Source organism: Hyperolius riggenbachi, chromosome 9 (assembly GCF_040937935.1).
Source record: "Hyperolius riggenbachi isolate aHypRig1 chromosome 9, aHypRig1.pri, whole genome shotgun sequence".
NCBI classification, from domain to species: Eukaryota; Metazoa; Chordata; class Amphibia; order Anura; family Hyperoliidae; genus Hyperolius; species Hyperolius riggenbachi.
In genome coordinates, this window is record NC_090654.1 from 86012244 (window position 1) to 86034776 (window position 22533).

The window sequence follows — 22533 nt, forward strand, 5'->3', positions numbered from 1 at the left end:
ACGTACTTGGTGCCATCTTGCTCTCGGGCGGAAGTAGTATGTAGCAGAGTATGAGGGTTGCGGTGATCATAGAGTAGTGTCTGTATCTTCCGGGTAGCAGGAAAAGACATTTCACAAGGACAGCACGGTGGGAGGAGCGAAGGACTCACTCCAAACCTCCCCGCTTAGCCCGCCCACTGCCATTAAATGCGCTGCTAAGGCCAGATTGGGGCGGAACTGTGTTGCACGGAGACTTCCTTGCCCACCCCTCACTTTACAGAAAGATGTTCCAGGCAGGGATGAGGCGGGATTAGGGTAGACTAATCCACGCCCATGGGCGTGACTAAGCGTGTGCAAAGACCACCTCGTCTCTCCTGTGCTTTCAGGAACCTGCAAGACCAATCTGTATGCAGGGCTTGCCGCTAGGAGGCGCTGTGGCAGCAGGTACAGTCGAGTAAAGGGGGCACAATAGGTGCAGAATGCAGAAAAGACCAGTTGTTTAGAGCAGGGCTTTTCAACCTGTGGTACACATACCACCAGTGCTTTTGGCCAGGTGATACACTTCAAGTTTGACTGCCACTTAACCCATTCGCGATCCGTCGTTTTCACTTGAGAAATGTTCACCTCCCATTCATTAGCCTATAACTTTATCACAATGAACTGATCTATATCATTTTTTTTCCGCCACCAATTAGGCTTTCTTTGGGGGGTACATTTTGCTAAGAGCCACTTTACTGTAAATGCATTTTAACAGGAAGAATAAGAAAAAAACTGAAAAAATCATTATTTCTCAGTTTTCAGCCATTATAGTTTTAAAATAATACATGCCTCCATAATTAAAACTCACGTATTGTATTTGCCCATATGTCCCGGTTATTACACCGTTAAAATTATGTCCCTATCACAATGTATGGCGACAATATTATATAGAGAAATATATGTATATTTATATAGAAAGAGGGACAAATGAAGAGTACAGAGGGACAGGGCTCCCAAAGAGGGGCTGTCCCTCTGAAAGAGGGACAGTTGGGAGCTATGTTCAAGGTCTATGGCTAAAATATCAGAGGTAGAGGATCAGCAGAAATGCCAGGTAACTGGATTTGTTTAAAATTAAATAAATATGTCAACCTCCATATCCCTCTCACTTCAGGTTCCCTTTAAAGTGTACCTGAGATGTGGCCACAGGGATAAAATATACATACCTGGGGCTTCCACCTGCCTCCTTCGGCCTGATGTCTCCGACAACATCCTCTCTTGACTGCCCGTTTGCCCGCTATTGGCCCTGGAAAAGTTGGGTCCAGTTGGCGCATGCGCAGTCTAGCCAGGTGTGCTCCCCTGTCTCTCTCCTGTCACTGGGAACATTCTGCGCCTGCACAGTAGTACTGCGCAGGCGTAGAGCAATCCCAGCAACGTAAACACAGCAGGAGTGCATGGCAGGGCCACAGAAGTGCACTTGGCCCTGGTCCGGAGGACTTTCCCGGGACCAATTGCAGAAGAACGGAAAGGTCAGAAGAGGACGGTGTGGAAGTGATCAGGCTGGAGGAAGCCCCAGGTAAGTATATTTTATTCCTCTGGCCCCATCTCGGGTAACTTTAAAGCGCGCCTGAACTGAATGTGTTAGCTACCATATTTATTTCATTAAATAATACCAGTTGCCTGGCAGTCCTGCTGATCTCTTTGGCTGCATACATCTGAAACAAGCATCTGGCTAATCCAGCCAGTCTTCAGTCAGAACACCTGAGCTGCCTGCTTGTTTAGGCCTTGTTCACATTGTGTTCCGTCCGCTTTGGCCAGTTTTTGAAGCGTTTTTTTTTTTATCTGATTCCCGGCAATTACCTGCGCGCTGTATTTCTTTAAAAATGCTTTTCTAAGCGGTTTTGCCGCGCGATTGCGGTTTTTCACTTCCTGGCGTCAGTCAGGAAGTGAACTTTTTGATCCGGAAAAGAATAAATACAATGTATTTATTCTTAAAAATGCAAACGCAATTTCTACACAAAGCGAATTTGTGAGCGTTTGCATTTTTCCTATACCTTACATTGAGGCAAAATCGCCTCAAAAATGGCTCAGGCACCGCCTTTCTGACCTGAACGCAGACAGGACACTCCAATCTGAACTACACCATAGAGAAGCATGGTGTAACAGCTTTCAGGGCGTTTTTGAAAAACCGCCTGCGCTTAAAATTGGCCAAAAACGTCTCTAGTGTGAACGAGCTCTCAGGGTCTGTGGCTAATTTACCAAGGCTCAGCAGGAAAGCCAGGCAATCTGCTTTGACTAAAAGGAAATAATTATAGGGGGCCATACACTAGTCGACCAACCAACCAATCAACCATCCAATTCGATTATTATAATCGAATTGGATGAAAATTGGTGCTGCCAAGTGCATGCCCGACCGACAAAGCGACCAATTTCGGGACAGAAATTGGCCGTACGGTCAATCGCGCATGTTGGAAGATGTCCGGCCAAAGTTGGTTGGTCGGGTGCACGGCGGTACGGCAGCCGAATTGTGAACGAGCGACGAGACGACGAAACCCCCGCCGCTATGTTTAAATGTATGTAGCGTAGTGCATTTATACATTACCTGTCCGATGTCAGCCTCCATTCGGTCTCCGTCCATCTCGTCGGGTTCCGCATACACGCCGGTGGCGCATAGCGTCTGACGTCAGACGCTATGCACCGCTAGCGTGTATGCGGCTGTTACCCGGCTGTTACCCAGCCTGCATGTGGGGCAAGGGATTAAAAGTCTTTGGAAGGGGGCTATTCTCATTTTATTTTCTTTGCATCCTATTTAACCATTTAAAGAGAACCAGAGATGAAGCACCCTCTTGTATTTTACTTTATAAATCAGTGGGAACATGACAGTAAACACCTAATCTGCTCTTTGTTTCATTGTTCTCTGTTTAATCTGACTGTTATCAACTCTGATAAGAATCCCAGACTGAGCACTCAGTGTAGCTTTGCTACGGAAAGATTATAGCTGAGTCTGTCTTCTCTGGTGTCTTTTCAAGCCCAAGCCTGCCCCCTTGTGGCTCTGCTATAATGACTCAGCTATAATTATTCCCTGCAAAGCAAGACTGAATGCTCAGTCCAGGATTCTTATCACAGCTGATAACAGACACTTTTAGCAGTGAGGATGAAACAGAGAGCATGGTAAGTGTTTTCTCTAATGTTCTTACTGATATATGGTAAAATACACAAGGGTGCTTGGTCTCTGGTTCCCTTTAAGCCTTTTGGACATAGACCCTACGTCCAAAAGGCCACATGTGCGCACCCGCGGCCTCGGTTCGTTAGCCCAGGGATCAATGAATCAGGACATGGTGTCCGATTATTGATCTGATGCCTTTACCCGGCAGAAAAAGCGAAGTCTTCTCTCGGAAGCCTCGCTCTTTCTGCCTCTTAGAGCAGTGGTGCTCAACCTTTTTTGGCCCAAGGGCCGAACTTCAAATCAAGAAAAATCTCGAGGGCCGGAACACATGCATACAAAATTTCAATGTAAAACTTTTAATGTTTTTCTAGTAACAGTTAACATGGTGTTGGAAATGGAAAGAAAACGACAATATAAGAATTGTTGTACTTACCATTTGATGCACATTTTCTTAATGAGAAGTTTGCGGCAGATTAATGCAGCAATGGTATCAGAGTCCAGTATGGTACCTGGGTGTATGCACAGGGCAGATTAATGCAGCAATGGTATCAGAGTCCAGCCTGTAGTGTGCTGGCTGAGGAGGCCGTCAGCTCTGCTGAGGAGGAACAGAGGCCTAATTACCCACACGTGTCCTGCCTGTAGTGGTGTGCTGGCTGAGGAGGCTGTCAGCTCTGTGTGGGGCTGAGGGGGCTGTCAGCTCTGTGTGGGGCTGAGGGGGCTGTCAGCTTTGTGTGGGGCTGAGGTGGCTGCCAGCTCTGTGTGGGGCTGAGGGGGCTGCCCGCGGTGTCCTGCGGAGGAGGAGAGGATCGGGTGGTATTGCGTAGTTATAGTATCGGCGTAGTCCCGCGCAGCGCTGGGATAGTTAGAAAGCCTCGCTCATTGGTTACTGCAGGAACCTTCTTACAATAGGAATCAGGCTGATTCCTATTGGAGGAAGGTTCCTGCAGTAACCAATGAGCGAGGCTTTCTAACTATCCCAGCGCTACCCGGGGCTGAATACGGAGCACACGCTGGTGTATGCGCGGGACTACGCCGATACTATAACTACGCAATACTACCCGATCCACTCCCCCTCCGCAGGACACCGCCGCGCGGGCCACAAATGGCCCGCGGGCCGTAGGTTGGGCACAGCTGCTTTAGACCATAGTCTTTGGGAAATGAAAGATCAAAGACCAATTTTACCCCCTTCCATGTAATATGAGAGCCATACCTACACAGTCTATTCTATTGAGCTGAACTCCCCATCAGATAGAAATCTTTGCAAGATGCTGCACACACAGATGCTGTACACATTCAAAAGATCAGTATCTGCAAAAGATCTGTTCCTGCAAAAGATCCGTTCCTGCAAAATGCATTCATAGTCAATATGCAGAGTTCTGCAGATCCTCATACACATCTTGTTTAACTGACATTCATCTGCAGATCAGACAATCATCTGCAGATCTGAAGAACCATCCTGGTGGATCTGATCTGCAGATGAATGTCAGTTAAACAAGGTGTGTATGAGGATCTGCAGATCTCATAGACTATGAATGCATTTTGCAGGAACGGATCGTTTGCAGTTACTGATCTTTTGAATGTCTAAGGGCTCGTTTCCACTGTTGCGGTGCGGAATCGCATGGATTCCACGGCCTGCGGATTTCCCCGCGATTTCGCATGGCAAGGAGCCAGGCGAATTTAACCATGTCACTGCCTGTGCAAAGTTCCATTGCATTTCATGCGAAATCGCGGGGAAATCCGCATGACAAAGCCGCATGCAATTTCCCTATTAAAAGCATTGCGGGCAATTCGCCCGCATTCCTGCCGCACACGAAATCTGACGGCTCTGCCGTGCAGATTTCCCCCGCACGCCAAAACGCACCCGCACGACGCATAAGTGGAAACTATCCCATCCACTTGTATTGACTATGCGAATCCGCATGTGGTGCCTGATTCGCTATAGTGGAAACAAGCCCTAAAGCATCTTTATGTGCAGCATCTGATTTCTGTCTGATGGGGAATTCAGCTCCATAGAATAGACTGTGTAGGTATGGCTCTCATACTACATGGAAGGGGGTAAAATTGGTCTGTGATCTTTCACTTTCCAAAGACTATGGTCTGATGTGTGTGCGCACCTATAGATTGTTCACGATTATGGTTTAGGGGAAGGATACAGAAAGCTGTCTCAGAGATTTCAGCTGTCCGTTTCCACAGTTAGGAACATATTGAGGAAATGGAAGACCACAGGCTCGATTCAAGTTAAGGATCTAAGTGGCAGACCAAGAAAAATCGTGGATAGACAGAAGCGATGAATGGTGAGAACAGTCAGAGTCAACTCATAGACCAACACCAAAGACCTACAACATCATCATGCTGCAGATGGAGTCACTGTGCATCGTTCAACCATTCGGCACACTTTACACAAGAAGATGCTGTATGCGAGAGTGATGCAGAGGAAGCCTTTTCTCTGCCCACAGCAAACAGAGCTGTATGCTAAAGCACATTTGGACAAGCCAGCTTCATTTTGGAATAAGGTGCTCTGGACTGATGAAACTAAAATTGAGTTATTTGGGCATAACAAGGGGCGTTATGCATGGAGGAAAAAGAACACAGCATTCCAATAAAAACACCTACTACCTACAGTAAAATGTGGTGGTTCCATCATGCTGTGGGGCTGTGTGGCCAGTGCAGGCCAGGGACTGGGAATCTTGTCAAAGTTGAGGGACGCATGGATTCTACTCAGTATCAGCAGGTTCTGGAGACCATTGTCCAGGAATCCGTGACAAAGCTGAAGCTGTGCCGGGGCTGGATCTTTCAACAAGACAACAACCCTAAACACTGCTCAAAGTCCACTAAGGCATTCATGCAGAAGAACAAGTACAACATTCTGGAATGGCCATCTCAGTCCCCAAACCCGAATATAATTGAAAATCTGTGGTGTGAGTTAAAGAGAGCTGTCCGTGCTCGGAAGCAATCAAACCTGAATGAGCTAGAGATGTTTTGTAAAGAGGAATGGTCCAAAATACCTTCAACCAGAATCCAGACTCATTGGAACCTACAGGAAGCGTTTAGAGGCTGTAATTTCTGAAAAAGGAGGCTCTACTAAATATGGATTTCATTTATTTTTTGTGGTGCCCAAATGTATGCACCTGCCTAATTTTGCTTAAGCAATTATTGCGCACTTTGTATAAATCCAATAAACTCAATTTCACTTCTCAAATATCACTGTGTGTGTCTCCTAATGATATATTTAACTGACATTTTTTATCGTAACAGGGCCAGTGCACACCAAAAACCTCTAGCAGATCTGCAGAACGCTAGAGGTTTTTGAAGCAGATTTCAGAGAGATTCCTAGGCGTGTTTAAAAAGGTTTTCTAAACATGCCTAGCGTTTTTGTGTAGCAGATGTCATATATTGTTACAGTAAAGCTGTTACTGAACAGCTTCTGTAACAAAAACGCCTGGAAAACCGCTCTGATGTAGCGTTTTTCAGAGCAGTTTTCCACTTTCCTATACTTTAACATTGAGGCAGAAACACCTCAGAAATCTAAAAAAAAATGCTGCAGCCCCCGAGTTTGTGTTTGTGGAAAAAGCGAACCATTCTGGTGTGGACCAGCCCATTGAAATACATTACCCAAGTGTTTTTCTATCCCCAAGCATTTTTTTAAAAAAAGGTCATGAACCGCTCTGGTGTGCACCAGCCTCAGGAAAATCATGACGCTTAACAAGGTTGCCCAAACTTTCGCATCCCACTGTATATAAAATGTCTGTTGAAGAATTCAGCCACAAGATGGCAGCATTTAGTTAGAGGGAGATCTGCAAACCCTATGACCGCCACCAGTTGAGCTCAAAAGAGCCTCAAGTAGAACAAAGCTACATACACACGGGGGTTGCATGTGTGCACGCGGACAGGGAGCGACAGCTGTCCACACGTCTCGCCAGAAAGGCAGAGACGCGGCGGAAGCTGTTTGTGAATGGAGCATCCCCCGGCCGGATGCTCCATTCACTCGCATAGGTCTCCTGTTGCTAGCCCGCATACTCACGCGGGACTAGCGACAGTTCCGGCGAAGTTGCAGCAACAGCTGTAGCCGGCGATTGAACATGTCAATCGCCTGGCGACAGCTCTGACAGGCGACGGTTCGGGGCGTGCGTGTCATACACACGGGTCACCTGTCGCCGCAACACGCGCGTGTCACGTGGTTGCGGCGACGGCCGTACCCCGTGTGTATGAGCCTTAAAGGGACACTTAAGTCAAACAAAAAAAATGAGTTTTACTCACCTAGGGCTTCCAATAGCCCCCTGCAGCTGTCCGGTGTCCTCGCCGTCTCCCTCCGATCCTCCTGGCCCCGCTGGCAGCCACTTCCTGTTTCGGTGACAGGAGCTGACAGGCTGGGGACGCGAGTGATTCTTCGTGTTCCCAGACACATTAGCACCCTCTATGCTGCTATATGGTATATGATATATGCTATAGCAGCATAGATGGCGCTATTGTGCCCAGGAACGCGAAGAATCACTCGCGTCCCCAGCCTGTCAGCTCCTGTCACCGAAACAGGAAGTGGCTGCCGGCGGGGCCAGGAGAATCGGAGGGAGACTGCAAGGGCACCGGACAGCTGCAGGGGGCTATTGGAAGCCCCAGGTGAGTAAAACTCATTTTTTTTTTTTTTACTCAAGTGTCCCTTTAACCACTTGCCGACCGCCTACTTCATATTGGCGGCGGCAAAGTGGCAGCCCCAGGACCACGTATGGCGTCGGGTCCTGGGGGAGGGGATTGCGGGCGATCGCGCGCGCGGATTGGGCGATCGCGCGCGCGGATTGCGCGCGCATCGCCGGCATTAGGCTCCGCCCACATGTGACGTCAACCCGCCGGCCAATCAGCAGCGCCGGCGGGTTGCAACTTTTTGAAATGGCCAATTGAAAGTGTATAATACGCTTTGTTAGGTAAACAAAGCGTATTATACACGCTGCCTCCTCCCTGGTGGTCACAGCGCTCGATCGACCACCAGAGAGGAAGGCAGCACTGTGAGTCCAAATGCCAGCACACTGATCCTGCCCCCCCTGCACACTAATCGCCCACAGCACCCATCAGACCCCCCCCCCTGCCCACCCCCTGACAGCACTGTTTGCACCCAATCACCCCCCTAATCACCTATCAATCACCCCCTGTCACTAACTGTCAACGCTATCTTTTAGATCAGGTCCTAAACTTCCCCCTGGGGGCGCCTGATCACCCCCCCACACCCTCAGATCCTCCCCAGACCCCCCCCCCCCAGACCTCCCCCCCCCCTGTACTGTATACAGCTATTCTCTGTAATCACCTGTCAATCACCCCCTGTCATCACCTGTCACTGCCACCCATCAGATTAGACCCTAACCTGCCCTTTGCGGGCATCTGATCACCCACCCACACGCTCAGATCGCCCACAGGCCCACCCTCATAACACCTACCAAGTGCATTGTTTACATCTTTTCTCTCCTCTAAACACCTACTGATCACCCATCAATCACCCCCTGTCACTACCTGTCACTGCTACCCATCAGATCAGTCCCTAGTCTGCCCCTTTTGGGCACCCAATCACCCGCCCACCCCCTCAGATTGCCCTGAGAACCCCTCTGATCAACTTGCCAGTGCATTGCTGGCATATATTCTACCCTGTAATTACCTTCTGATCACCTATCAATCACCCCGTCACCCCCTGTCACTGCTACCCATCAGATTAGACCCTAATCTGCCCCTTGCGGGCACCCAATCACCCACCCGAACCCTCAGATCGCCCACAGACCCCCCGCCAGTGCATTGCTTGCTTATTTTCTCCTCTGTAATTACCTACCGATCACCTATCAATCACCCCGTCACCACCTGTCACTGCAGGCTCCTGATCACCCTCCCCCCTGCCCTTATATCTCCCTCTGATCACTCCACCCTGCCCTAGATCACCCCCCTGCCATTGTGTATATCTAATCTCCTGTCTGTAACGCTTGATTGTGCTTTGATTGGCTCCAATTGTCTCAATTGCCCTGTGACTGACTTAGATTGTCCCGTGATTGGTTTTTGATTGTCCTGTGATTGGCTTCGATTGTGCTGTGATTGGCTTCGATTGTCCCGTGATTGGCTTCGATTGTCCCGTGATTGGCTTTGATTGTCCCGTGATTGGCTTCGATTGTCCCGTGATTGGTTTTCGATTGTATTGTGATTGGCTTCGATTGCCCCGCGATTGGCTTTGATTGCGCTGACTGGCTGTGATTGCCCTCTAATCACTCTTATTGGCTCTAATTGTGTTGTAATTGCCTTGATTGCCCTCTGATTGTCTGTGATTGTTTCTGATTGCCCCCATTGCTGTCTGATTGCCCCCTGATCCCCCCCCCCCCCCCCCCGGTCACTATCCTAGTGATCTAAAAATAGCGTTTTTAGTATCACTAGTGTTAACAGTTAGGCCAGTTAGCTAGGCCCCTGTGTTAGTGTCAGTTAGCGCTCAGCCCACCGCACCACAGTCACTAATTAGTCGCTGATTAGCGTCATCACTGTCGCTAATCAGCATTGGTACTATATAGTATCTGTAAGTGATCATTACTGATCGCACACAGATCTATATTGGGGTCATTAGGATCCACTAAAAACGCAGTGTTTGCCGATCAGGCCTGATCGTTCGCCTGCACTTGCGTTCAGCCTGCCCCACCGCAGTGACAGAATTTTTTTTCTGATCACTGCAAAAAACACTGTACAATAGCTGTGGCACTGTAAAGATCAGTTTTGATTTTTTTTTTCCAAAACTCAGTGACCACAGCTTTCTGCTCCGCAAGTACTCCCTTTTGCTAGGTAGGTGCTCTTTTTCCTGGGTAGTCTCAGAGGAATACCCCCTAAATTTAGCAGCCCACCATGGCAAGAAAGAGGTATTCCGATGATGAGGTTCTCAGGTACATGGCCCCAGGGTCGGACTGGGACACCAAGGGCCCACCAAGGAAGTTTCAGCCTGGGGCCCACCCCCCTCTCCTCCTCCTCCCTCCCCTCCCCCCCCCCCCCCCCCCCCCATTTTGCATTTTGGGCTCACATACACATGTACTCTAGAAATTTTGCATGACTTTATGGTAGGGAATAGATTGTGAGCAATTCTGAGGACAGTCTCCAATAGGGATATGTCTAAATGCGAAACTAAATGGGTGTCACCATGCACTGGAACATCGGCGTGGTCATGATGAGTCATGGGCAGACTTAGAAAAAAAAAATACAAAACACAAAATAAGTAGCGGCGTTATTCACAGAGATTAGGTCCGACCAGATACATTGTAGATAAAATATTCAAGTAGTTACATGCCTCATGATAATTCATCAAGTAGTCAAATGGCAGCAGATACCCCCACAAAATGCAATCAGGTTGACGGCAGATACCCCCACACAATGCAATCAGGTTGGTGGCAGATACCCCCACAAAATGCAATCAGGTTGACGGCAGATACCCCCACACAATGCAATCAGGTTGACGGCAGATACCCCCACAAAATGCAATCAGTTTGGCTGCAGATACCCCCACAAAATGCAATCAGTTTGGCTGCAGATACCCCCACACAATGCAATCAGTTTGGCTGCAGATACCCCCACACAATGCAATCAGGTTGGTGGCAGAGATACCCCCACACAATGCAATCAGGTTGGTGGCAGAGATACCCCCACACAATGCAAGTCCCCCCCAGCTTGGAAGGGGGGGCAGAGGGCACAGATCAGCGGGGAAGCCTCCCCCCCTCACTCACCTAGGGCCCCCCCTTCCGCGCACCCCCCTCCTCGAGAAGTGCAGCCAGCAGCGAGCGGAGTATAGCTTACCAGCTTCAGATGATGCTATCTCCGCTCCGCTCCGCATGCCGCTGCTGCCCTGCTGGTCTCTGTCTCCTGTAGTGACGCTGTCCAATCACGCTCTAGCAGGAAGTACTGCGAGAGCGTGATTGGACAGCGTCACACACTACAGTCAGAGACCAGCAGTTTTTTTTTTTTTTTTTTTAGAACCTCCCAGTTTTATTTTCTGTTTTAAAAAGCTAAAAAGTAGCTATTGTCTCATATGATGATGATTCAGCTTTTTCCATAGTCTCGCAGTTAGCAATCATGTGACCCTCAACAAGACAAATTCAGCAATCATGAGGTCCCCCATCAAGACAAAATCAGCAATCATGAGGCCCCTAACAAGACAAATTCAGCAATCATGAGGCCCCTAACAAGACAAATTCAGCAATCATGAGGCCCCCAACATGACAAATTCAGCAATCATGAGGCCCCCAACAAGACATTCAGTAACCATGAGGCCCCCAACAAGACAAATTCAGTAACCATGAGGCCCCCAACAAGACAAATTCAGCAGTCATGAGGCACATAAATAAACAGCATTTCACATAAATAGGCAGAATGCCCACTTAATATGGTAGACACCTCTCAACTGGCTTCTGAATTCTCCTCTACTGGCTGCTGTGCCAGGCAATACTGTTTTTGGCTGGATTGGGGATGATGTGTGGGCTGAAAGGCCTGGCGGTGATGCTGTGGCCGGCCTGGCGGTGATGCTGGGCTGTACTTGGCTGGTTGAAGTAAATGTTGACCTGACTGTTGGTGGTGATGCTGTGGCCTTTTTGACAGTGATTCTGGGCTTGTTGGCTGGTGGTGATGCTGGGCTTGCCTGGATAGTTTAGGTAGTGACAGGTGCACCCTAGTTTAGGTAGCACCAGGAGCCTCCCAGCTTAGGTAGTGACAGGACCCCCAAGTTTAGGTAGCGACAGGAGCCCCCCAGTTTAGTTAGTGATAGATACCCCCCAGTTTAGGTAGTGACAGGAGCCCCCAGTGTTTGTAGTGACAGGTGCCCCCCAGTTAAGGTAGTAACAGGTGCCCCCCAGGGTATGTAGTGACAGGAGCCCCCAGTGTTTGTAGTGACAGGTGCCCCCCAGGGTATGTAGTGACAGGAGCCCCCAGTTTAGGTAGTGACAGGGCCCCCCAGTTCAGGTAGTGACAGGTGCCCCCAGTTCAGGTATTGACAGGCGCCCCCCCAGTTCAGTTAGTGACAGGTACCCCCAGTTTAGGTATGACAGGAGCCCCCCAGTGTATGCAGTGACAGGGACCCCCCCCCCAGTGTATGTAGTGACAGGAGCCCCTAGTTTAGGTAGTGACAGGGCCCCCCAGTATAGATAGACAGGTCTATAGGTGTCCCCAGTTTAAATAGCCAGATCTATAGGTGTCCTCAGTGGCAGCGGAGAGAGAAGAGAAGCGGTGGGGAAGGGAGGACGTTTCCCCCTCCCCCTTCCCTCACCTTGGGGCTCCCCCTCTCTCGCTCCCCCCTTTAGAATTAAGTGATGCGGCAGGCAGCGCCGCTGTGCCTGCCGCTTCTTTTCTCTCTCCGCTGCCACCCCAGGGCGGGCGGGCCAGCCACGTCCGGGTAGCTAGTAGGGGGGGGCAGCAGCTAGCCAATGGAGTGCGCATGCCCCATTTTGCCCTATGTAGGGACGCCCATGACATGGTAGGCAGATAGGTAGCCGGGTAGGCAGTTATGTAGCCGGGTGGGAGGGTAGGCAGATAGGTAGCCGGGTGGGAGGGTAGGCAGTTAGGTAGCCAGGTGGGCAGATAGGTAGCTGGGTGGGCAGTTAGGTAGCCAGGTGGGAGGGTAGGCAGATAGGTAGCTGGGTGGGTAGATAGGTAGCCGGGTGGGCAGATAGGTAGCCGGGTGGGAGGGTAGGCAGATAGGTAGCTGGGTGGGTAGATAGGTAGCTGGGTGGGTAGATAGGTAGCCGGGTGGGTAGATAGGTAGCCGGGTGGGCAGATAGGTAGCCGGGTGGGCAGATAGGTAGCCGGGTGGGAGGGTAGGCAGATAGGTAGCTGGGTGGGTAGATAGGTAGCCGGGTGGGCAGTTAGGTAGCCAGGTGGGAGGGTAGGCAGTTAGGTAGCTGGGTGGGCAGATAGGTAGCTGGGTGGGTAGATAGGTATCCAGGTGGGCAGATAGGTAGCCGGGTGGGCAGATAGGTAGCCGGGCGGGAGGGTAGGCAATTAGGTAGCCGGGTGGGCAATTAGGTAGCCGGGTGGGAGGGTAGGCAGATAGGTAGCTGGGTGGGTAGATAGGTAGCCGGGTGGGAGGGTAGGCAGTTAGGTAGCCGGGTGGGCAGTTAGGTAGCCGGGTGGGAGGGTAGGCAGAAGGGTAGCCGGGTGGGAGGGTAGGCAGTTAGGTAGCCGGGTGGGAGGGTAGGTAGCCGGGTGGGAGGGTAGGCAGTTAGGTAGCCGGGTGGGCAGTTAGGTAGCCGGGTGGGAGGGTAGGCAGAAGGGTAGCCGGGTGGGAGGGTAGGCAGTTAGGTAGCCGGGTGGGAGGGTAGGCAGTTAGGTAGCTGGGTGGGCAGTTAGGTAGCCGGGTGGGAGGGTAGGCAGTTAGGTAGCCGGGTGGGCAGTTAGGTAGCCGGGTGGGAGGGTAGGCAGAAGGGTAGCCGGGTGGGAGGGTAGGCAGTTAGGTAGCCGGGTGGGCAGTTAGGTAGCCGGGTGGGAGGGTAGGCAGAAGGGTAGCCGGGTGGGAATGTAGGCAGTTAGATAGCCGGGTGGGCAGTTAGGTAGCCGGGTGGGTAGCCAGTGGGGGCCCCGACCCCTATGCTCCCCCTCACCTGGGTGTTCCCCCTCCTTACAAGCCGCGGGGAGGGCAGCCCGACTGTGTTTTTTTTTTTTTATGTCCCTTAAAAAAAACTATTTTCCCCGGGGGGGCCCCCTCCTATCCTCCCCCTCCCATCCTCCCCCTCCCTCACCTCGGACTCAGGGCCCCCCTCCTGTTACGAGCGGCGGGAGAGCGGCGGGTACAGCAAACTTCCGGCGAGGTAAAGCAGAAGATAGAGGTCCAGCTGCCTCCCAGTCGCTGTCTCCTTTGTAATTGCCGCGCACTAAACCAGGAAGCAGTGCGAGCGGCATAGAGGAGACAGCGTAGCCGGGAGGCAGCTGGACCTCTATCTTCTGCTATACCTCGCCGGAACTTTGCTGTACCCGCCGTTCTCCCGCCGCTCGTAACAGGAGGGGGGCCCTCCGAGGTGAGGGAGGGGGAGGATAGGAGGGGGCCCCCCCGGGGGAAATAGTTTTTTTTAAGGGACATAAAAAAAAAAAAAAAAAGGCGGGCTGCCCTCCCCGCGGCTCTCCCCTCCAGCGCACCCCTTCTAGGGGCCCCCAGGAGGAGGGGCAGTCGGGGCCCACCGATGGGACCGTCGGTGGTTCGGCGGCTCTGTCCGAGCCTGCATGGCCCAGTCGGATGAGGACGATTGGGACATCTCATCCGACGAATCTTCTGGGTCAGAGTACGAACCTGTGGACAGCAGTGGCTCGCTGACCGATAGCGATAACGAGGTTGAGGTCCCGGCTAGAGCCAGGCGTACCACACCCCATGTCACTGGACCGCAGGTGGCGCAGGATCTGCCTCAAGGACAGCAGAGTGGTGCTAGCGCTGGTCTGAGGTTTCATGGTGAGGCATACACCAGCAGCGCAGCATCTCCTGGACCTGGCACCAGTACTTCCGTAGACCCTGGTGAAGTGGTGAGCACCAGAAGGGAAGTTGAAACTGGTTCGGTGGCACGTGCATTAAGACCCGAGTCGCAGCCACCAAGAAAACGGGCCCGTACTACCCATAGTCTTCCAGAGGTGCTGGCAAATCCCAATTGGCAATCCCCTGGTTCCGCCGCACCCGTACTGCCCCCTTTCACCGCCCAGTCTGGAGTCCAGGTGGAGACAGATAATCTAGTAACGGCCCTAGACTTTTTTCATCTGTTCTTCACCGAGGATCTCTACGACTTAATTGTGGCTGAGACCAACCGTTATGCCACACAATACATCACCGACAACCCGGATAAGTACTATTCCCAGGCTTACCGGTGGAAACCACTCCAAGTTTCCGAACTTAAAACTTTTTTGGGCCTTCTCCTTAACATGGGTCTAGTCAAATTGAATGTATTGCGGTCTTATTGGTCTACGCGCCCAATATATCACCTGCCCATGTTCTCTGCTATCATGTCCAGGACACGGTTTGAGATGATCCTGCGCTTCCTGCACTTCAATGACAACACAACCTGTCATCGGAGTGACCACCCTGCTTATGACCGGCTCCACAAAATTCGGCCCCTCATAGACCACATGTCATCAAAATTTGCAGATGCTTATACCCCTGAACAGCACATTTGTGTAGACGAGTCCCTCATACATTTTACCGGGCGCCTTGGCATCAAACAGTACATCCCAAGCAAGCGCGCCCGGTATGGGGTGAAACTGTATAAGCTCTGTGAAAGGGCCACAGGCTATACTTATGGTTTTAGGGTCTATGAGGGAAAAGACTCAAAATTGGAGCCGGTCGGATGCCCTGACTACCTGGGGAGCAGTGGCAAGATTGTGTGGGACTTGGTGTCACCTTTGTTCCAGGAGGGGTACCATCTTTATGTGGACAACTTCTACACAAGTGTGGCCCTCTATCAGCATTTAAAGATAGAAGGGATCCGCTGCTGTGGCACCGTGCGGCCTAGTCGCCGGGGCTTCCCCCAACGGCTCGTTAGTACCCGGCTTGCACGGGGGGAGAGGGCTGCCTTATGTACAGATGACCTGCTCGCGGTGAAATGGAAGGACAAGAGGGACGTTTACCTTCTGTCCACCATTCACACAGACACGACAGTCCAAATTCAACGGGCAACTGAGGTCACTGAAAAACCCCTCGCCGTCCACGACTATAATGCTTACATGGGAGGGGTGGACTTCAATGACCAGATGTTAGGGCCCTATTTAGTTTCCCGCAAAACCAGACGCTGGTATAAAAAAGTGTCTGTTTATCTAATTCAATTGGGTATTTACAACAGCTTTGTTCTCTACAGTAAGGCTGGGAGAACTGGAGCGTTCCTTAAATTCCAGGAAGACATCGTTATGGAACTCCTGTATCCAGGAGGTGCCGTGGCCCAACCCCAAAATGCAGTTAGCCGGCTGCATGAAAGGCACTACGCCTTTCCCATTCCGTGTGGCCCAAATCAACGCACCCCAAGAAAACGTTGTCGTGTCTGCAGCAGGGCTGGAACAAGGCGTGACACCTCTGTTTACTGTCCCATGTGTCCTGACCAGCCTGGTCTATGCCTAGGGGAGTGTTTCCAGAGGTATAATGAGCAGATACACTTTTAGAGAGTAGGGAACTCCAAACATAGCAGTAGGCACACAAGGGTCTCTGTGCTATTTCACACTGGCGTGATGCGTTAGGGAAAATTGCCTAGCGAAAGTCACACTTTGCGGTCCCCCCCCTACGCCGGAAGTGCTTGACTTAACGCTAGTGCATGCCTACGTTACTGGGTGGCTTCTGTGGCAATTTGGGTCGGCCCGGAAGTCATGTTAGTCTACGGCGACGCAGTTACTTACTAGGCCGAATGCGATTACTGTCGAATGCTACTCTAGCGGTATTCTCTGAAGGTCTGTTTGGGGCGATGCGGTGCGCGCGACCCACCGGATACGCCAATATGCAGTGTGAACCCAGACATCAGGTTTCCAGAGACCCTAATACACAGTGCTGCCAGAAACCTCTCCTTTCACTTGGGACAAAGTGCATAATGTACTTCGCCACATCTCTGTGCGATTTGCACTTTGCATATTGTCCCATGGGGGACGAGAGGTTTGTCCTCAGAAAGGTAAGAAAAAAAAAAACAAATAAAAAAACCAGGTAAGCAAAAAAGTTAATGTTTGGTTCCCAATGTTAATGTTTGGGTTAAAAATGTTCATTAAAGTTTATAAAAGTTGATGTTAATGAAGTTATTGCTTTGCTGCTTGCTTGTTTTTTTTTGTGTGTGTTTTTCTCTCTTTTTTCCATCCTTTACCCTTCCAGGTGGACCGACCGACCGACCAACCAGCTGCAGCACTGATGGTGCATCCTGACAGAAGCATTGTGTGTCTGTCAGATTACACACAAGTCGGTGCATGCAGCGCTGCAGGACGAGATTTCTCCTCTGCAGTAAAAAAGATACGTTTGCCGAGGCATATGAGCTGAGGGGTGGTGTTGGAGCTCCTATGCTTTGGCAAGCACTTTGTATCAAAAAAGAACTCTGGCAATGATTTGTTCATCCACATCGATCGGTGTGAATGGATAAATCGGCTTTGCCAGGGCATACGAGCTGAGTGGGTGGACGTTTTTGGGTGGCAGCTCCTATGTCCTGGCAGACGCCTTCCCCTCTTTTTTTTCACATTTTTTTGGCAGATATTTTTTCATCCACATTGATTGATTGATTGACTGTCATTTTTCCTTTCAGCCCAGAGTGCAGTACCCGTATGCCCAAAATAAGGAGTATAGCAGAAACTCCTAATACTGGCCATACATGTAATGATTGCAGAGACCCTAAAATGCCAGGACAGACCCCACGAATGATGCCATTTTGGAAAGAGGACACCCCAAAGTATTACGTGAGGTGCATGGTGAGTTCATAGAATATTTTATTTTTTGTCACAAGTTAGCAGAAATTGTTGTATGTTTTTTTTTTCACAAAATGTCATTTTCCGCTCACTTATGACAAAAAAATTTTTTTTCTATGAACTCACCATGCCCCTCATGGAATACCTTGGGGTGTCTTCTTTCCAAAATGGGGTCATTTGTGGGCTTTGTTCACGGTCCTGGCATGTGGGGGGGTTGCTAAATTGTGAGCACCCCTGTAAAGCCTAAAGGTGCTCATTGGACTTTGGGCCCCTTTGCGCAACTAGGCTGCTAAAAAAGTGTCACACATGAGGTATCGCTGTACTCAGGAGAAGTAGTATAATGTGTTTTGGGGTGTATTTTTACACATACCCATGCTGGGTGGGAGAAATAGCTCTGTAAATCACAATTTTTTTATTTTTTTACACACAATTGTCCATTTACAGAGATATTTCTCCCACCCAGCATGGGTATGTGTAGAAATACACCGCAAAACAAATTATACTACTTCTCCTGAGTACGGGGATACCTCATGTGTGGCACTTTTTTGCACCTTAACTGCGCTAAGGGGCCCAAAGTCCAATGAGTACCTTTAAGATTTCACAGGTCATTTTGCGACATTTGGTTTCAAGACTACTCCTCACGGTTTAGGGCCCCTAAAATCCCAGGGCAGTATAGGAACCCCACAAGTGACCCCATTTTAGAAAGGAGACACCCCAAGGTATTTAGTTAGGAGTATGGTGAGTTCATAGAAGATTTTATTTTTTTGTCACAAGTTAGCGGAAATTGATTTTAATTGGTTTTTTTTTCACAAAGTGTCATTTTCCGCTAACTTGTGACAAAAAATAAAATCTTCTATGAACTCACCATACTCCTAACGGAATACCTTGGGGTGTCTTCTTTCTAAAATGGGGTCACTTGTGGGGTTCCTATACTGCCCTGGCATTTTAGGGGCCCTAAACCGTGAGTAGTCTTGAAACCAAATTTCGCAAAATGACCTGTGAAATCCTAAAGGTACTCATTGGACTTTGGGCCCCTTAGCGCAGTTGGGGTGCAAAAAAGTGCCACACATGTGGTATCGCCGTACTCAGGAGAAGTAGTATGATGTGTTTCGGGGTGTATTTTTACACATACCCATGCTGAGTGGGAGAAATATCTCTGTAAATGGACAATTGTGTGTAAAAAAATCAAAAAATTGTGATTTACAGAGATATTTCTCCCACCCAGCATGGGTATGTGTAAAAATACACCCCAAAACACATTATACTACTTCTCCTGAGTACGGCGATACCACATGTGTGGCACTTTTTTGCAGCCTAACTGCGCTAAGGGGCCCTAAGTGCAATGAGCACCTTTAGGCTTTACAGGGGTGCTTACAATTTAGCACCCCCCAAAATGCCAGGACAGTAAACACACCCCATAAATGACCCCATTTTGGAAAGTAGACACTTCAAGGTATTCAGAGAGGAGCATAGTGAGTCCGTGGCAGATTTCATTTTTTTTTGTCGCAAGTTAGAAGAAATGGAATTTTTTTTTTCATTTTTTTTTGTCACAAAATGTCATTTTCCGCTAACTTGTGACAAAAAATAAAATCTTCTATGAACTCACCATGCCTCTCAGTGAATACTTTGGGATGTCTTCTTTCCAAAATGGGGTCATTTGGGGGATATTTATACTATCCTGGAATTTTAGCACCTCATAAAACATGACAGGTGCTCAGAAAAGTCGGAGATGCTTCAAAATGGCAAAATTCACTTTTTGCACCATAGTTTGTAAACGCTATAACTTTTACCCAAACCAATAAATATACACTGAATGGGTTTTTTTTAATCAAAAACATGTTTGTCCATATTTTTCGCGCTGCATGTAAACAGAAATTTTACTTTATTTGAAAAATGTCAGCACAGAAAGTTAAAAAAATCATTTTTTTGCCAAAATTCATGTCTTTTTTGATGAATATAATAAAAAGTAAAAATCACAGGAGCAATCAAATAGCACCAAAAGAAAGCTATATTAGAGAGAAGAAAAGGAGGTAAAATTCATTTAGGTGGTAGGTTGTATGACCGAGCAATAAACCGTGAAAGCTGCAGTGGTCTGAATGGAAAAAAAGGCTCTGGTCCTTAAGGGGTTTTATGACTGCAGTCCTTAAAGGACTTACGAGCCCAAACTGTCTAAAAAAGCAAAGTACCTGTAAGCTGTTTAAATGCACGGAGGACGCCGTCCGCGCCCTCCGTGCAGTTCCGCCGGGTCCCCTTCCTGAGTTCGCCCCCCGCGCCGACCCCGACCCCCCAGGCCGGGTCGGGCTCTCGTGCCGCTCTCAATATGGCCGCTTCCATTGGCCGCGGCTGCGCAGTCCGCCTGGCCGCGAGTGCGGCTGCGCAGCTCTACGGCCAACCCCCCGAACCACGCACTGTAGCGTGGATCAGAGGGGTTGGCCGTAGAGCTGCGCAGCCGCACTCGCGGCCAGGCGGACTGCGCAGCCGCGGCCAATGGAAGCGGCCATATTGAGAGCGGCACGAGAGCCCGACCCGGCCTGGGGGGTCGGGGTCGGCGCGGGGGGCGATCTCAGGAAGGGGACCTGGCGGAACTGCACGGAGGGCGCGGACGGCGTCCTCCGTGCATTTAAACAGCTTACAGGTACTTTGCTTTTTTAGACATTTTGGGCTCGTAAGTCCTTTAAGTGGTTAAGGATGGATAACCACAGCATGCTTATTGAGAACATACATTTGAAAAAGAAGTCTGTTTAAAATGGCATGGGATAATGGTAGTAGAACATTTACAAATAGTCTACTACTTCATTCAAATAGTAAACATTTTACTAATTTTAGTGTATATTACTATGACCTAAATCCTCCCTACTCTCACACAGCACCCTCCCCTGGTGGTGCCTAACACTTAACCTTAACCCCCCCAGTATGGTGCCTATCACTAACACCCCCCACCCCCATTACCCGGTGGGCAGCTAACCTTAACCTCCCACCCCCTTACAGCAGAAGAGCACCCGCTATAATACTGGGTGCAGGGGCTACCAGTCATGAGAACTGCAGCTACAAATAGCGGGTATATGAGCTATTTGTAGCCGCAGTTCTCATAGCGACCAGCCCTTGTGCCATATTATAGCGGACGCCCTTTTAAACGGGACGCCGCCTGAGTTCTTTTCAACTGCTCCGATATTGAGACCATGTAGTGAAATATCTTAATAGTTTAATTTCATAGCTTTATAGCCCAATTTCCAATTTATTACAAATTGCTATACAACAGATCAACCACTATAATAGTCTTGTTATAGGGTTTATTACGGGCATTTCTGCAACTGACAGCACACACTTTTAAGGCCCTGTAAAATAAAAATATATGGAATAAATGACAGCATTCATACAGATTCTGTGCAAGGCAAAAAGACTTATGAAGAACTATTAAAAGTACACCTGAAGTGACAGGGACGTGGAGTCTGCCATATTTATGTCCTTTTCCACAATACCAGATTCCTGTCATCCTGCTGATTTCTTTGGCTGCAGTAGTGTCTGAATCACACACCTAAAACAAGTAGCAGGCTAATCTAGTCAAATTTCAGTCAGAAAATCTGATCTGCATGCTTGTTCAGGGTCTATGGATGAAAAGGCAGAGGACCAGAAGTCCAGCCTGCCAAGGTTCATTGTTTAACTGCTTCCGGACCATGGTCATTGAAATCTATGCGGTTTATGGCAGCTTATTCCTGCTAGGGTGTAGATTTCAATTACCTCACCGCACATACCCGCCAATCTCCCGTCGCTGCAGGGCACTAGCTCTGCCATTGCTATAAACAGCAGAGCTCTGTAGACCAGTCAGGAGCAGATTTCATTGGCTCCTGACCCTGTGATCACTGTGAGCCAATCTCATTGTTGTCAGTAGGCCTCATTTTTTGGTACCAGCAGACTCTGGTCCTCAACGGTATAGGCATAAGGGTAAAGTACAAGTGGTTAAAGGGACTCCAAGCTCTAAAAATAAAACGAAGTTGGTACTTACCTGGGGCTTTCTCCAGCCCACCGTAGGTCGGGAGGTCCCCAATGACCTCCTGGCTCCTCTCCCGGTCCGCCACAAACCGCACAGACGACACCCGAGGCGGGTGTCTGGCTTTCACTTCCTTAACGGTGACGCTCTTAGTCATCACGGCCAGCATGACATTACTGCGCATGCGCGGTTTAATTGCATGCGCAGTACTGTCACGCTGGCCACCGTGATGACATGCAGTGATGACGAAGAGGGTCACCATTAAGGAAGTGGGAGACGAACACCGGCCCGGGTGTCGTCGGTGCGGTATGCGGCGGACCGGGAGAGGAGACAGGACGTCGGGGGACCTCCCGACCTACAGTGGGCTGGAGAAAACCCCAAGGAAGTACCAACTTTGTTTATTTTTAGAGCTCATGGTCCCTTTAAAGATAATTAAATGTCAGCCTCTATAGCCCTCTTACTTCAGGTTCCTTGAAGTTCTGCCAGAAACTTTTTTTGATACACCTTAACCCTCCTGGCGGTTTGCAAAAAAAATCGCCAGGGGGCAGCAAATCTTTTTTTTTAAATTTTTTTTTTTTTTTTTCATGTAGCGAGACAAAGTCTCGCTACATGATAGCCGCTGCTCAGCGGCATCCCCCAAGCCCCTCCGATCGCCGCCGGCGATCGGAGATCCGGAGATCCCGTTCAAAGAACGGGATCTCCTGGAGGGCTTCCCCCGTCGCCATGACGTCACCGACGTCATCGACGTCGTGACGTCAGAGGGGACTCCGATCTGCCCCATAGCGCTGCCTGGCACTGATTGGCCAGGCAGCGCACGGGGTCTGGGGGGGGGGGGCGGCCGCGGCGAGAGGAATTGCGGCGGATCGGCGGGTAGCGGCGGCGATCGGGCACTGCACGCAGCTAGCAAAGTGCTAGCTGCGTGCAGCAAAAAAAAAATTATGCAAATCGGCCCAGCGGGGCCTGAGCGGTGCCTTCCGGCGGCATAGCCCGAACTCAGTTCGGGCTTACCGCCAGGAAGGTTAACCAGCCTGGCGTTCTATTA

General features: G+C 49.8%; 1 long non-coding RNA gene across 1 annotated transcript; it reads left to right on the forward strand.

The window, feature by feature from the left end:
- The first annotated feature begins 29 nt into the window (after nucleotides 1–29).
- LOC137532538 (uncharacterized) lies at nucleotides 30–6322 on the forward strand. Its single transcript, XR_011023952.1, has 2 exons — nucleotides 30–423; nucleotides 5315–6322. It is a non-coding gene; the product is annotated as an uncharacterized lncRNA (long non-coding RNA).
- The last annotated feature ends 16211 nt before the right edge of the window (nucleotides 6323–22533 follow it).